The sequence below is a fragment of the Muscardinus avellanarius genome, assembly GCF_963383645.1.
Source record: "Muscardinus avellanarius genome assembly, chromosome: 12".
NCBI classification, from domain to species: Eukaryota; Metazoa; Chordata; class Mammalia; order Rodentia; family Gliridae; genus Muscardinus; species Muscardinus avellanarius.
Window position 1 is genome coordinate 86,127,226 of NC_137798.1, and position 14,404 is coordinate 86,141,629.

A 14,404-nucleotide genomic window follows, 5' to 3' on the forward strand; every position below is an offset into this window, starting at 1 on the left:
GTTTTTTTCAGAGTTTGAAATATGTTACTCCAAGGACCTTCTGGCTTTCATTATTTGGTTTGGGAAGTTGGGAGTAATTCTAATTGGTTTGCCTCTGAGTATCACTTTTTCTTTTTTTTTTTTCCTTTAAGATTATCTTCCTCACTTCTATGTTGATCAGTTTGACCATTATGCGGCGTGATAAACCTCTTTTTTAATCTTGTCTAAAGGGGGTTCTATAAGTTTTCTGTACCTGTGTATCAACCTGTTTTAATATGTTTGAAAAAATTTCTGATATTGCTTCTTTGAAAACTGTGTTGATCCCTTTGGTTTCCCTTCTGTTCCCTCTTCTATGCCTATTATTCTTAGGTTCACTCTTTTATGATGGGCCAATATATCTTCAATGTCCAATTCATGCTGTCCAATTGTTTTTTTCTAAGTTATATACTATGCGTTCATTTTGGAGTGATCATCTTTTATGAGTGAGATTCTATTCTTTATGTGGTTTAATCTCTTGTTTATAGCTTGAATTGATCTAGTAACCAATGCATTTTTATAGTGATATGAGGTGGATTTATTACAAGATTAAAAAGGGAATAGAGATACAAAAAAATGAAATGGAGACAAGAGAGTAGGTTTGTACAAGGGAAGAAGCTTGGGAAAGGGGTTGGGAAGAAAGCAAACCAACAAGCATACACACACAAAAAAAAAACACAAGATCAAAAAAGTAAAGCAACAACAACAACAACAACAACAACAACAAAGTAATGCAGCCCTACAAATATATGAATATTCAGCAGACTGGGCCTCTGCAGTCTCTCTCTGTATGGACACCAAGTTCCACTGGCACCTTTCCTGCTGCAAGCCTGTTTCTCTAAGTCTTTCTCAGTCTATGCAGATTACTGATACCAATGGGTCTGAAGTTAGTGTTAAGTTAGGTCAGCCTCCACACTTTTCACTCATGTGGAACCTCAGTATCTCCCTGCCTGAGTAGGCAGCAGGTGGGCAGGTGCCTCTGGAACCAAACCCAATGTATACTAAGGGTCTCTTTTCTCCACAGCTAGGGCTGGGTTGGTCTGACCTCTCCCTCTTTAACACAATTGGATCATCTGTGGTTATCTTGGAGATCCTACTAGTTGGATCTAGTATTAAGTGTAGATCTTTTTCCATGATTTCCACTGATGCAGCAGAGCCCGAGTCTCTCCAAAACTCCGCTATGTCTAACAGCAGACTTCACTCCCATTTTTTCTGGGTTGAACCATAGAGTCTCAGACCCAGTGAGTTTATTGTCGCTGCATAAGTCCATATGACCACACTGGGTGTTCTCCCATGGTTATGGTAGGTTTGCTTATAGTGTTATTGAGTGCCACTCTGGATCTTTGAAGGGCATGGTGAACTTGACCACCACTGCTGCAAATCTGAGTCCATGTTTATGCAGAACAAACTGAGGGCTTACAATTCTGATGAGCTGCAGACGTTTCCTTTGGTTTAAGTTGTAGTTTGTTTTTCTGTGAGTCTCTAGTAGGTGGGGGTTATGAGGCAAGATGGATTTACTGTGGCACATACAGTCACAGCCATTGGAGGCAGGTGGTCTTTTCTGTTTTCTGATTAGTCTTCTAGGTATTTTTTTTCCTGCCACCTTTTACTTATTGTGTTTCTCTTCTGTTTTTATGGCAATGGAGATCAGGCATCACCAGGACTGATATGTGTTGCTTCCTTTGGTCGCCATCTTTCTGGAAAATTTTTGGAAAACCTTTTTGTGGTACTGGGAATTGAATCTACGGTGATTCTACTGCTGAGCTACACCCCCATTCCAATTTTTTAAAATATTAAAATGGGGTCTCACTAAGTTACTGTGTACTTACTTCAAACCTGTGATCCCCCTGTCTCATTCTCCCAGGTATGGGGATTACTCAAGATAGAAGTGTGGAATATTTTGCCATAGTGCTATGGGGCAGGATATCTGGATTCTGAAGTCAGATGTATAGACTGAAGAACTTTGTACAAAAACTTCATTAATTCATTTGCTTATCAAATGTTTTCTGTGTTCCTTCTATAAACCATGCCTTGGCAAAGAACTAGGGCTATTTAACTTTGTTACCCCCAATTTCTTAATTTTTAAAGAGGTTTTGAACTCTAAATTCTGTTTTAAATTTATGATAAAAATTAAAATGTTGGACAATGGATGAATGGATTAAAAATTATGGGAAATACACAGAATTGAATTATACTCAGGAATAAAAAAATAACATTACATCATTTGCAAGAAATTTGAAGGACCTGGAGAACTTTATTTTAAGTGAGATTAGCCAATCACAGAGAATGATTTTATATTTCTACAGGATAGGAAGTAATTGGGATACAAAAGACTCAAATGATGAGGAGAAACCTCAGAGGATCCAGGGAGGAGATATAAGGTTAAAAGGAAAACTTAGGATTATTAATAGAAATACTTTCATAGACTATGTGTATACTTCATTACAGGATGAATAATTTAGGACAAATATTTTCTAAAACAATTTCAAATGCTTACGGTTTTATAAGCATTCTCAAGAGCTTGCAAAACGTAAACACTAGCTTTTAAAATATCTTCCCATGCTATATAGCCTACCAGCTGTTTTAATTTAATCATGTAATGTGTAAATGTTTCATACTAGAAGCTCATATAATTTAGCTTAAATATATTTTAAAATTATACTCATTTACAATAAATTTTACCATAGTTATGCAATTATATAAAAATATCATAAAGATTTATGTTGCAAAAGATAGGACCTTGGAGAGATTACCAAGCTGCAGATGGTTGCTTATTGGTCTGATATACAAATATCTGATATTTAGAGAGGCCTAGAAATGCTTAAAAAGCTGTAATTCTCTCAGTAGACTTTTCTCTGATATTTACAGTAGAAAGTTTTTTATAGTTATAGTTATATAAACATATACTACTGACATTTTCAAAAATAACACAGTGTTTTCAACGATCCTTAGATACTTGGTGAAGTCATATAACCAGTGTCTATTTAGAAGGCAGAGTCAAGTGGGCTTAGTTTGATATAGTTTCTAGCTGCCCTTTTTATTTAACTATAAATTTGTTCTTTAACATAATTGTGCTGAGCAATTAAAGACAGAAGCTACATGCTTTGTCTTTTAAAGTGTGGGCTACACCTAGGAAGGAAAAAACTCCCCAACCCTTATGACACGTTAACAGACTCATTCTAGATGACGTTATAAAAATTATTTTATTTGACATATACTGACTATACATATTTATGGTGTCCAGGGAGATAACTCCATATTTATATAATAGTTAATGATTAAATCAAAGTAATTAGCATTTCTAGCTTCTCAAATATCCATTATTTCTTATTTTTGGAAACCTGAACTACTACTTCCAGTTTTTTTTTTTTTTTATAAAATATGTAAGTTGTTGTGAACTACAGTCACCCTGCTGTGCTGTAGCTCTTAGAGTTTATTTGAGATTAGAGGCAGGAAACACTAGAAGTGATGACTCCAAGAGTAGCAGAAAAGGTCAGGAGACTTTTGAGCAGTATGGGCAAAAAACTTAAGAAATTTGCCTGTGCTAACAGCCTCTCATGTGAATCTTGGCCATGGTACCTTTAACAATTTTCCTCAGGTTTGTTGGATCTGAAGGTCCATATGTCAAATAGGATAATAGCAGGCACCCTTCTTTCTCTGCTTTTTCTCTAAAGTGTCCCCAGACATCCAGGGGTGAGGAATGGGAAGCTATCCACACTTGAAATCACCTTTCTGGGCCTCTTTTAAGTTCTCTGCTCCAAATGTGTTCCTTGCTTTCTATTGTTCTACTGGTCTCCATTGATGCCACTGCTGCCACCATCGGGAGAATTAACCCCAATTAGACATAGTTGTCCCTGTGCGTAGGCTGTCTACCATGTTGCAACCCACTGTTTTCTAAAGTTGTGACATTCTGTAAGTTAAAAGATCTTACAGAATCCACTGTATTGAGGAAAGCTCTCGGCACTTTGGAAAAGGATCTGTAGAATTCTATTCCTTTATTGGCTGGTGCAGGTCTCCCTTAAAATATCATAACTTCAAACATTTCTAAACAATATATATGAAGATAGGTAGACCAAAGATATTGTTGAAATGGATTATCTAATTCCTATGAACAATATATATATATATATATATATATATATATATATATATATATATATATAATATATACATCATGGGTTTAAACTAGCTAAAAAACTTTGAACATAGAGAAAGGGTAAAATCTTAAAAATTGTAAAAGCCTTAGATCCTTTGGTGCAGGTGGAATTAATTCATCCTGTTCATCTCATTTTTTTGTTTTATTTTTATTAATATTTTATTGGTGTATTGTAATTGTACATCCTGGTGAGATCCATAGGGATGCATTTATACACACACATGACATTATTTGGTCTGTTTCTTTCCTAATACCTCTCCTCCCTCTCCGCCATCACGTCCACTACACTATTGGTCTCTCTTCTTATTACCATGTGGTTACTTCCATTTCCTACTTTCTCTATAGTTTCCATATATGAGAGAATGCATGGCCCTTGATTTTCTGAGTCTAGCCAATCTCACTTAGCATGATATTCTACAGTTTCATCTATTTTTCTGCAAATGACACAATTTTGCTCTTTGTTATGATTGAGAAAAATACCACTGTGTGTATATATAACATTTTCTGTATCCATTCGTCTGTTGGCAGACTCTTATCTAATTGTGCTGTTCTGAACATGAATGTGCATGTTATCACTATAGTCTCTTTAATTCTTTTGGAAAGATACTGAGAAAAGGGATAGCTGGGTCATATGGTGGTTCTAGTCTTAGTCTTTTGAGGAACTGGCTGCTGATCTCCATTGTGGTTGTACTAATTTACAATTCTACCAACAGTTCCTTCCCCCGTACAACCTCTCTAGGATTTATTGTTTGTATTCTTGATGATTGCCATTCCAACTACAGTGAGACGTAATCTCAGTGTAGTTTTAATTTGAATTATTCTGATTGCTAAAAATGTTGAACTTTTTTTTTTTTTTTGGTGGTATTAGGGTTCCTGGAAGCCCTTCTACCTCCGGGCTACACTCCCAGACCTATTTTATACTTTTTTTAAATTTGGAAACAGGGTCTCTTAAGCCAGCGATGCTGGCTTCGAACCTGCGCAATCCTCCTGTCTCTGCCTTCCAAGCATGGGGATTACAAACATGCGCCACCATGCCCAGCATAAATGTTGAGCTTTTTAAAAGTATTTGTTGGTCATTTGTATTTCTTCTTTTGAGAAGTAACCATTCAATTCAATTGCCCATTTATTGATTGCATTATTTCCCCATTCTGTAGGTTCCCTTTTTATGCTCTGGATTGTTTCCTTTGCTGTGCAGAAGCTTTTGAATTCCTTGTATTCTCACGGCATTACTGCTTGATACTGCATTAACAAATTTTTAAGTGATATTTTTCTTTTCTTATTGGAATTTTAGGCTGTATATAATATTTTCTGGAATAAATTACAATTAATATGGTAAAAAGAAAAAAATGACTTGATTGTAGAGATGTAAGCTTCTTGTATCTGGAAATTTACATGGAATTTCCTTATTCTCTGATACTGATACATAAATAAGGTGTCATTGAAATTGGTGCTGTTCTCAATCACTCCTGGGTATCTTTCCAAAGGGGTTGAATTCAGAGAAGTACAGCAACATATGCATATCTATGTTCATAGCAGCACAATTCATAATAGCCAAAATATGGAACCAACCCAGATCTCCATCAACAGATGAATGGATAGCAAAACTTTGGGAAATACACAAAATGGAATTCTATTCAGCCATAAAAAAGAACAAAATTATATCATTTGCAAGAAGATGGAAAGCCCTGGAGAACATTATGTTAAGTGAGATCCCTAGGAAACACAGAGGATACCAGTGGGACTCTAGATAATAGAGGGGAAATATCAGCAAAGTTTGAATGGAAAGATAGGAGAGGAGGAAGGCTGATCTTGATTAATGAGGGTCTACATCTGAACATGTGTAAAATTATGAATATGACATGGCTAACCTGGACAACCATTGGTGGGAGGGGGGAAAGGAAAACAGGGGCTGGGGGGAGAGGGCACCAAATATAGTTTAAATGTATACCATTTATGTTTAATAAAAAATTTGTTTAAAAATAAATAAATGCAAAACATTTGAAAAATAAATTGGTGCTGTTAAATAAAAGCAATATAAATACTTAAAACTATAATACTTCTTTATTTATTTATTTTTTTTTTTTAGTACTGGGGATGGAGCCCAAGGACATTCTACCTCTGAGCTAAACCCCCAGCCCCATTTTTTAATTCTTTTTTTTGAATTAGAGTCTTAATGAGTTGCAAAGGGCCTCACTAAGTAGCTGAAGCTGTCTGAAAAACCACAATTCTCCTGTCTCAGCCTCCCAAATTCTGAGATTCCACATGTGTACCATCATGTCTGGCTTAAAACTGTAACAATTCTTAATAATATTCATTGGGAGTCAGTTTACATTTCAGACTCAATGCTAATTTTGTTATTTATATAATTCAAACCTAACAATATATAGTATAATTAAGTAACTGATGTTCAGAATGGAAGAGTGATTTGCAAATGTAACACTGAAGAGATAAAATTTAGATTTCTTTTCTAGTTACAAAATACTTATTTTTTTTCCTTTTTACCAATTTGTAATAGAATCATATATGTAATCAATGATGAACTGCTTAAGTGATGGTGATTCTATAGGACTAGAATGGAGCTAAAATAAGTTCTGTCACCTGGTGACATTATTGCCATGATAATGTCATAGCACATTGCATTACTTAGGTGTTTGTATAGATGCTGCTATATATAAACCTATTGCACTTTCAGTATTATAAACATATAACAATATAATTAAGTACAGTAGGTATGTAACACCTAATCATGATATAAAAAATGAGCTCTGATTATCCATTTGTTATATTTTACCTTTAATCATTACTGTGGAGTGTATTTCTACTTATTAAAAGGTTTACTGTGAAAGAATATGCCATGTTATGTTGGTAGCAGCTCTCCACATCTTGTGTTTACCATATCTTCCAATTGCATCAAGAGTCCAAATCCCTTATGTAAGTTCCCCTTATGTAAGTACACTCTATGATGTTCACACAGCAAAAAAAAAAAAAAGCCTAATGACACACTTTTCAGAATATATCCTTATTACTAAACCAGTCATGACTGTACTAGTTTCCTTTTGCCTAGCTTAGCTGATGAAATATGAGACTTACAAGAGATAATTAGAATTATTTTGACAAGCTCTATCCTTTCATCATTTCTTACCAGCAAAAGGAACAAGTATGATGAACAGGCAAGAAAGATATGGTGATGTATTTGTTCATTAAAGGCCTGGAGCCTGACGGCCACCTTCTGTGGAACTCCATTTTTTTCTGTGCTACAGTATAATTTTCTGTTGTTATAATTTTTTTTCAAAAATTTTCATTCCTTTATCTCATTCTTAGGGCATTTACAGAGTGTAGCATAAACAAAACACTTTCAAATATTTAATTAATATTGTTATTCTAGTCATCATTTTCCTGCTAAAACAAATACCTGAGAAAAAGAACTTAAAGGAGAAAAGGTTTATTTTGGCTCAAGGTTGCAGAGGTATCAATCAATGGTTGGATGGCTTGAAGACAGATACACTATGTAGTGGAAGAATGTAGCAGAGAAAAGCTTCTCACCTCATAGAAACCAGAATGTGTGTGTAAAAGGGGATAGCATAAGAACCACCCTTTCAGAGCATATCTCCAATGACCTACACCCTCCAATCATGCCCCATTGCCTAAATTTTCAACCACCTCCCAGTAGTGCATCCAGTTATCAATGAATTAATCTGCTGATTAAGGCAGAGCCCTCATGATACAATCTTTTCCTAAATTCTCACCTCTATACATTGCTGCATTAAGGATCAAGCCTTAACACTTGAGCCTTTGGGGAACATTTTAAATTCAAACCATAACAATTGTTCTCCTGTTTCCTTTGTTTTAAGGGAACTAAAGAAGTCAGAAAAGACATAGTCTTCTACTTACCCATTTTACCTGCTACATCCAAGAACACATAGTGGATTTAACACCATATAGTGTAGCTAAATCCTTTTAATCATCTCTCAATAGTGAAAACCTGATGTTTTAAAGGCTTAGCCTTCTCTTCTGTGACCTGAGAGAACAGAACCAGAATGGAAGTTATAAGAAGGTAGATTTTTTTTCTCTCCACAGAATGAATTTCTTTACAATTAAACCATGGGTCACCCCATAATATGGAGTTCCTTATCACTTAAGGTATTTAAACTCACATATTAATTGTCATTACTTGGATAAAGTCAATCAATGGTTTCAAAATAAATTTTATTAGTTTTTCTGTTCATTTTCCATGCCTTATCCCAAAATGGAATCTCACCTGGAATGCCAATTTAAAAACCAGGTAAAAATGATTATTCTTAAGTTGAATTATGATGGAAGCACCATTGAGGTGATCTAGGGCCTCATGGAACACAGCTTGCAGATTATTAGAAATTAATCATTGGGTGGTGTCATAGTTTAGTTGTTGAATATCCCTCAAAGGCCCTGTTGTTAAAGGCTTGGTCTTCATGGTGTTGCTACTGAAATGTGGTAGAACTTTTAAGAGATGGAGCCTAATGGGAGGTCTTTAGCTCATCAATCTCCTTGAAAGAGATTGTGGGACACTTTCCTATTCTCATTGTTTCTCTTTTTCTTTAAAAGTATTTTTCTGCTGGGCATGGTGACGCATGCTTGTGATCCCCGTGCTTGGGAGGCAGAGACAGGAGGATCGCACAGGTTCAAAGCCGGCATTGCTGGCTTAAGTTTTATTTTATTATATAAAAATATAAAAAATAGGTCTGGGAGTATAGCCTGGAGGTAGAAGGGTTTCCAGGAACCCCAGTGCCACCAAAAAAAAAAAAAAAAAGTACTTTTGCTTTCTGTCCATGAGGTGAGCTGTTTTTCTCTATCATTTAATCCTGTCATGATGTGCTGTCCCATTACACCAAAGAAACAAGGCCAGCCACTTGTGGACTGGAATCTATAAAACTATGAGCTAAAACAACCCTTTTCTCTTTAAAAGTTGATTATCTCATGTATTTATATAGTGAAGAAAAGCTGAACAACACAGATAGGGACTAGGTATTTTTGAGTCCCTTTCTCTTCTGAGAATTTATGATTGAACTGAAACTTTAGATATGGTGATATTGAGTCATCTTTTAAACATCAAACTCGATAACAAGACAACCTTAAAAGTACAGACAGTATTTTCCTCTGTTCTTTGTGTGTTATTAGAGCTTTAGGAGGCCAACAAGGAAATAAACAATCCTAAAGATCTTATTTAACCTTATTTCTCTTCTTCTTTTTAATTCCCTAACTCTTTAGCTAGGAAGCAAACACAATGAATAGATGAAAACATCAAGGGGACCCTTTTGGCCCTTGCAATATTAGCATCTACCTACTGTGCTTCTTTAGAAGTTTATTCCGTGCTTGCAAGTGTTTGTTATTGCATCAAATGTTATCTTGAAAAATATCATTTTGCATTACTTTTATAATGGGATTTTGAAAGCTTCTCTACTATTGTTTGAAAACTGAAGCTGAGTAAGAGCTTTTGTTCAGAGTGGAGGAAATGGTCTTAGAAACTTATTATACTTAAATGACAGTCCTCTGACTACTACATTTTATTGAATCAGCATCATCCCAAAGGTCTTTATTTACTTCCAAATGTCATCTGTAAATTATGTATCTTCAAGGATTCTCATAAGCTCTCTGTTTCCTAAAGCTTTATGGTACCCATTAAGTTGAACTATAGTACAAGAAAAATGACAGGTTGGAATTCGAATTTTATTTTTAGTGTGGTTAATGCAGTTTTTTCTGAGTATACCAGAGTAGGTGGAATAGAAACTTCAGCTTTTCCTATGGCTTAAGTTGCTGTGTCAAATGTTCTTTATTCTCTGGAGGATGGTTGGCATCACCATTTTCCCCAAAGTAAAGCCAGTCTGTGAGTTAAAAGTTTTTAACATCCTAGATAATAAATTCATATCTGTGCAAATTTTTAAGAACTTAGGTGCATTTACTTATACTCTATGGTTGTTTTCTTTCTTATCTTTCTTTTACTCTTTGAGAAACATTATTCTATATCTTGACAAATAATATTTTTTCTAATAGAAAATAATACAAATCACTAAAGCTGATCTGTATTTATTGCTTAATAAATATTTATTTAATGTATTACTATTATACTAGGTATTTGAACATTTTCTTGCCCTATTAATTTTTAATTTCATAAATTATTTTTAATTAAAACTGGAAGTAGGTATGTATGTGAATGCATTATTATTATTGTTATACATGTCTTAGATTTCTCTTGATGTTTAGTTAACCATAAAATTAATTGATTCATTCACTAATCATATAGAAACTGGATACGTGGAATTTTAAGAGGAAAACCTTTTCTCCTCCATATATAATAGGCACGTTGAATTTAATTCACCCAAACTTATAACTACCCAGCTGATTATCCTGTATTGAAGATTATTCCTATAACCTGGGCATTAATATAAGAATTGTTATCATTTACGGAATGCCTACATTTGACTGTATGTATACATTAATTGTTCTAATCAGCATTCTTGCAGATGTAATCTAAAAGACTGACCACATAATTTAGAGGAAAGAAGAGTTGCTTTCTTATGGTTTTCAGTTCAGTCTATGTGAGGCTAGGGACCGTGGATTTCAGGTCATGGTGGCAGGAAATGGAGAGGAGAACATTCGGGCTGTGCTCATCATGGAGGCTGGAATCAAGAGAGAGGGAGTGCAGGGGAAGGAGCCATATATAATCCTTAAGGCCACACCTTCCAGGACCCACTTCTAGTCACATCCTACTGTCCTGGGTCACCACCCAGATAAATCCACCACAGTGCATTTATTCACTGCTGGAATTACAACCCTCATCACTCTACTATATCAATCTTGAGTATTAATAAATGAGCTCTTTACGGGACATTTCATACCCAACTATAACACTAATTTAGCTATTATAACAATTATAGTAAATCCCATTATCCTTATTTAACAAATAAATAAAAATTCAAGGGCCATGAGACTTGACCCAAGGCACAAAATGACAAGTACCAGAGTCAGTTCTTCTCAGTTCCTTCCAAAGCTCACACTTTCCAGTATGTGGTGCTTCATCGCCATTTTCATGCCCTTGGGATCAATCAGGACTTTTTCACGGAACAGATGTGAGTGTCATTCCATTAGTCTTTAAGCCACTGAAGGGCAGATTTCAGCTCTGTTGGATAGAAATAAACACAGGTTCAGAATATTCTAGAATCCTACATTGCCTGGTGACCTGCAGAAAAATGTGCTCTTAATATTTTTAGTGGAGATGAAAAAGCCACCAACCACTCTATTCAGAGAATATTGTTGGGAAAATTTGCTTGATGTGCTTTGATAGAGTTTGTTTAATCCCAAGGGAGGTCCCAGAGAAAAGGAAATACATTTTTTTTTTCATTCAAGGGAAAGGAATACTTCAAGATCACTTATAGAAAGCCACTGGTTACCTCCAATTAGCATAACTGGACCAGAGGACTGGAGGGCCAAGGTTTAACCTGTTGGATCCCAAAGTAAGGTTGTTAGACCTGCCAGTGAAATATATCCATTAAAATTTTGGGCTGAGTGTGGTGCCGCACACTTTTAATCCTAGTACTTGGGAGGCTGAGACAGAAGGATTGCAGGTTCCTAGCCAGCCTCAGCTACTTAGTGAGGCTCTTCACAACTTGGTGAGACCCTGTTTTAAAATAAGAATAAAAAGTAGAGCTGTGGGTGTATCTCAAATATAGAATGCCCCTGGGTTCAATCCCCAATACCGAAAAAATAGTTGGAAAATATCTTCATATGGACATAAGAATTTTGTCTCCAAATCCTGTATAATTCATCAACCTAATTTGGTAAAATTAGTACAAATTATCTTTTATGGATGGACCTTGGTTTATGAATTATTTGGTTTGTAATGAATTTTCTTCAAATGATCAAAGAGACTGATGCTGTTTTTGTGAGCTTGCATCTTTTCCATCAATAACAGCAAATTGCCCCATATTTTATTGTGCCTGTTGCTACTTCCAAGTCACAAGGGAGCAGAAAAAGAGAGAAAATAGCATTGGAATGAAAAAATACATTGAGGAGTAAGATTTTCAAGGTTCTAATTTTGAAAGATACTTTTGTCCACCCGGTATGGTGGTGCACTCTTGTAATCCCAGCATTTGGGAGGCTGATACTGGAGGATCAGAGTTTGCAGACAGCCTCAGGTATTTAGTGAGGCCCTCTACAACTTAGTGAGGCACTGTTTCAAAAAAAAAAATAGGGCAGGGGGTGTAGCTTGGACCTCGAAAGCCATTGGATTCTATCTCCAGACTCTAAAAAAAAGAGATACCTTTTCCCCAAAGATTGAAGCCAATTATAAATATGTTTGACTAAACTCAGTTCTACTCTTCTTCCATCCTCAAATTAGGAGATTTAAATCTTAACAGAAATAAAATAAAATAAAATAAATTGCATCTGAGAAAATAAAAGAAAAGAAACCAAACAGAAAGAATTTCATTAGGGATGTTGGGATAATGCTGCTATTGTTTTTCTTTTCTAACTCCACTGGGTTTCCTCACTAGATTGTATATATACCACAGATGTGTCCACTCAGATGAAAAGACAACAGCTGCACCTGAACAATCCTGGAAATGAAGAAAAACAACAATGACAAAGTCATTTACCTTGGGCCAGCTCTGGATTTTGCATCAGACTGGACAGCTAATGTTAGTTGCTGGCATTCATAATAGATACTATTTCTATCTTATAAATATATTTGCTAGGTTTGGACTCAATATTTTAGATTCTTTTATTGAATTATAGGCCAGGCATATTAATATAGCTATTATCATAATTAATCCTAATGTGCAGTTGGAGAAATTACACTTTGATGTTATTCAATAATTTTCTTGAAGCATTGAAACAAAGTTTTGGCATTGGAATTCATTGAGTTTCACTATTCGAGTTTACCTATAGCTGATTACTCTTAAAAGAAGATATAATGAGTATATAATCAGAAAGAGGCAACTGAAATGCAGTATATGTACCACTATTGACTTGACTTGCTTTTAGTGAGAGGGTAATAGTTTTGCTTAAAATTAGTTAACCCTTACATGGAAAAAATACATACATACACACACATATGTATATATACATATACCTGTATACTTTTCTTCATAACATAAACTCTCAAGCATGTGACCTCTAAAGATCTTTGCAGGATTAGTTTTTTAAATTCTCACATACATTCCCACTTTAATCCAATTGCAGTGTAACAATTTTTTTGTAGTACTGAAGACTGAACCCAGGAGTATTTTGCCTTTGAGATACACCTTCAGCCTTATTTTATTTTTTTTATTTTAAAATAAGGTCTTAATAAGTTGCTGAAACTGGCCTCATATCTGTGACCCTCCTGTCTCATTCTCCCAAGTGCTGGGATGACAGGCATGTACCATCATACCCAGTTAATAAAATTCTCTTTAATATTTCATTTATGTCTCACTTTATGCCTCTGCTCATGTTGCCACTTATATAGATTATTCTTACCCTTAAATGTTCACCTGCCACTTCATCTGGAAAGCAGCCTTAAAATTCAGTCAAAGTTAAATACTCTCTAATTTGGATGTTTTCACTAATTTATGTGTATCATGACATCACTGTCTTGTATTTGAGTTAGGCATGTTCTTATAAAATCTTTGAAGGCCAGTTATTTGTCTCTTACAATTGTAACTTTTCAATTTTTTTTTTACTATTTTAGAATGAGACAGAAAGATGAAGACAAGATGTATATGAACTGAATAGAATAGTATAAGTGCTCTGAGTTTTTTCTTTTTCACTTAGGCATCAAAGGGGGAAAGAACTTTGGAAAAGAGAACACAGGTGGCATGATTTCCTTCATTTATGAGATCCTTGCAAATGGAGATTTTCCCTTCCTCATTTGCTCTGTGAAAATAAACTTTGAGGAGCGTTTTCTTTGTGAATGAAACTTAATTACGTGCTGGTAATTTCTTGGAAGAGGCAAAAGTTTGCTGGGTCTCCTGATACTGATTAGTGTTTAGATCCCTTGTGCAATAAAGCTCATGACTCCAGTGTGAACACCATTGTGCTCCTAGATAATTGCATCTATGTTCAGAGTTGATGTAGTTGCCCAGAGAGGACTGGCTTACAAGGAGAGGCAAAGTTTAAAATGGTAAAAGTAGAAAGAGTAAATTAGGAGAACGTTTTATTTTCCCCTTAGTTGTTAATTGAATCATTAAAAATGCCATTTTGAAACAGGGCAGGTAGTGTGTA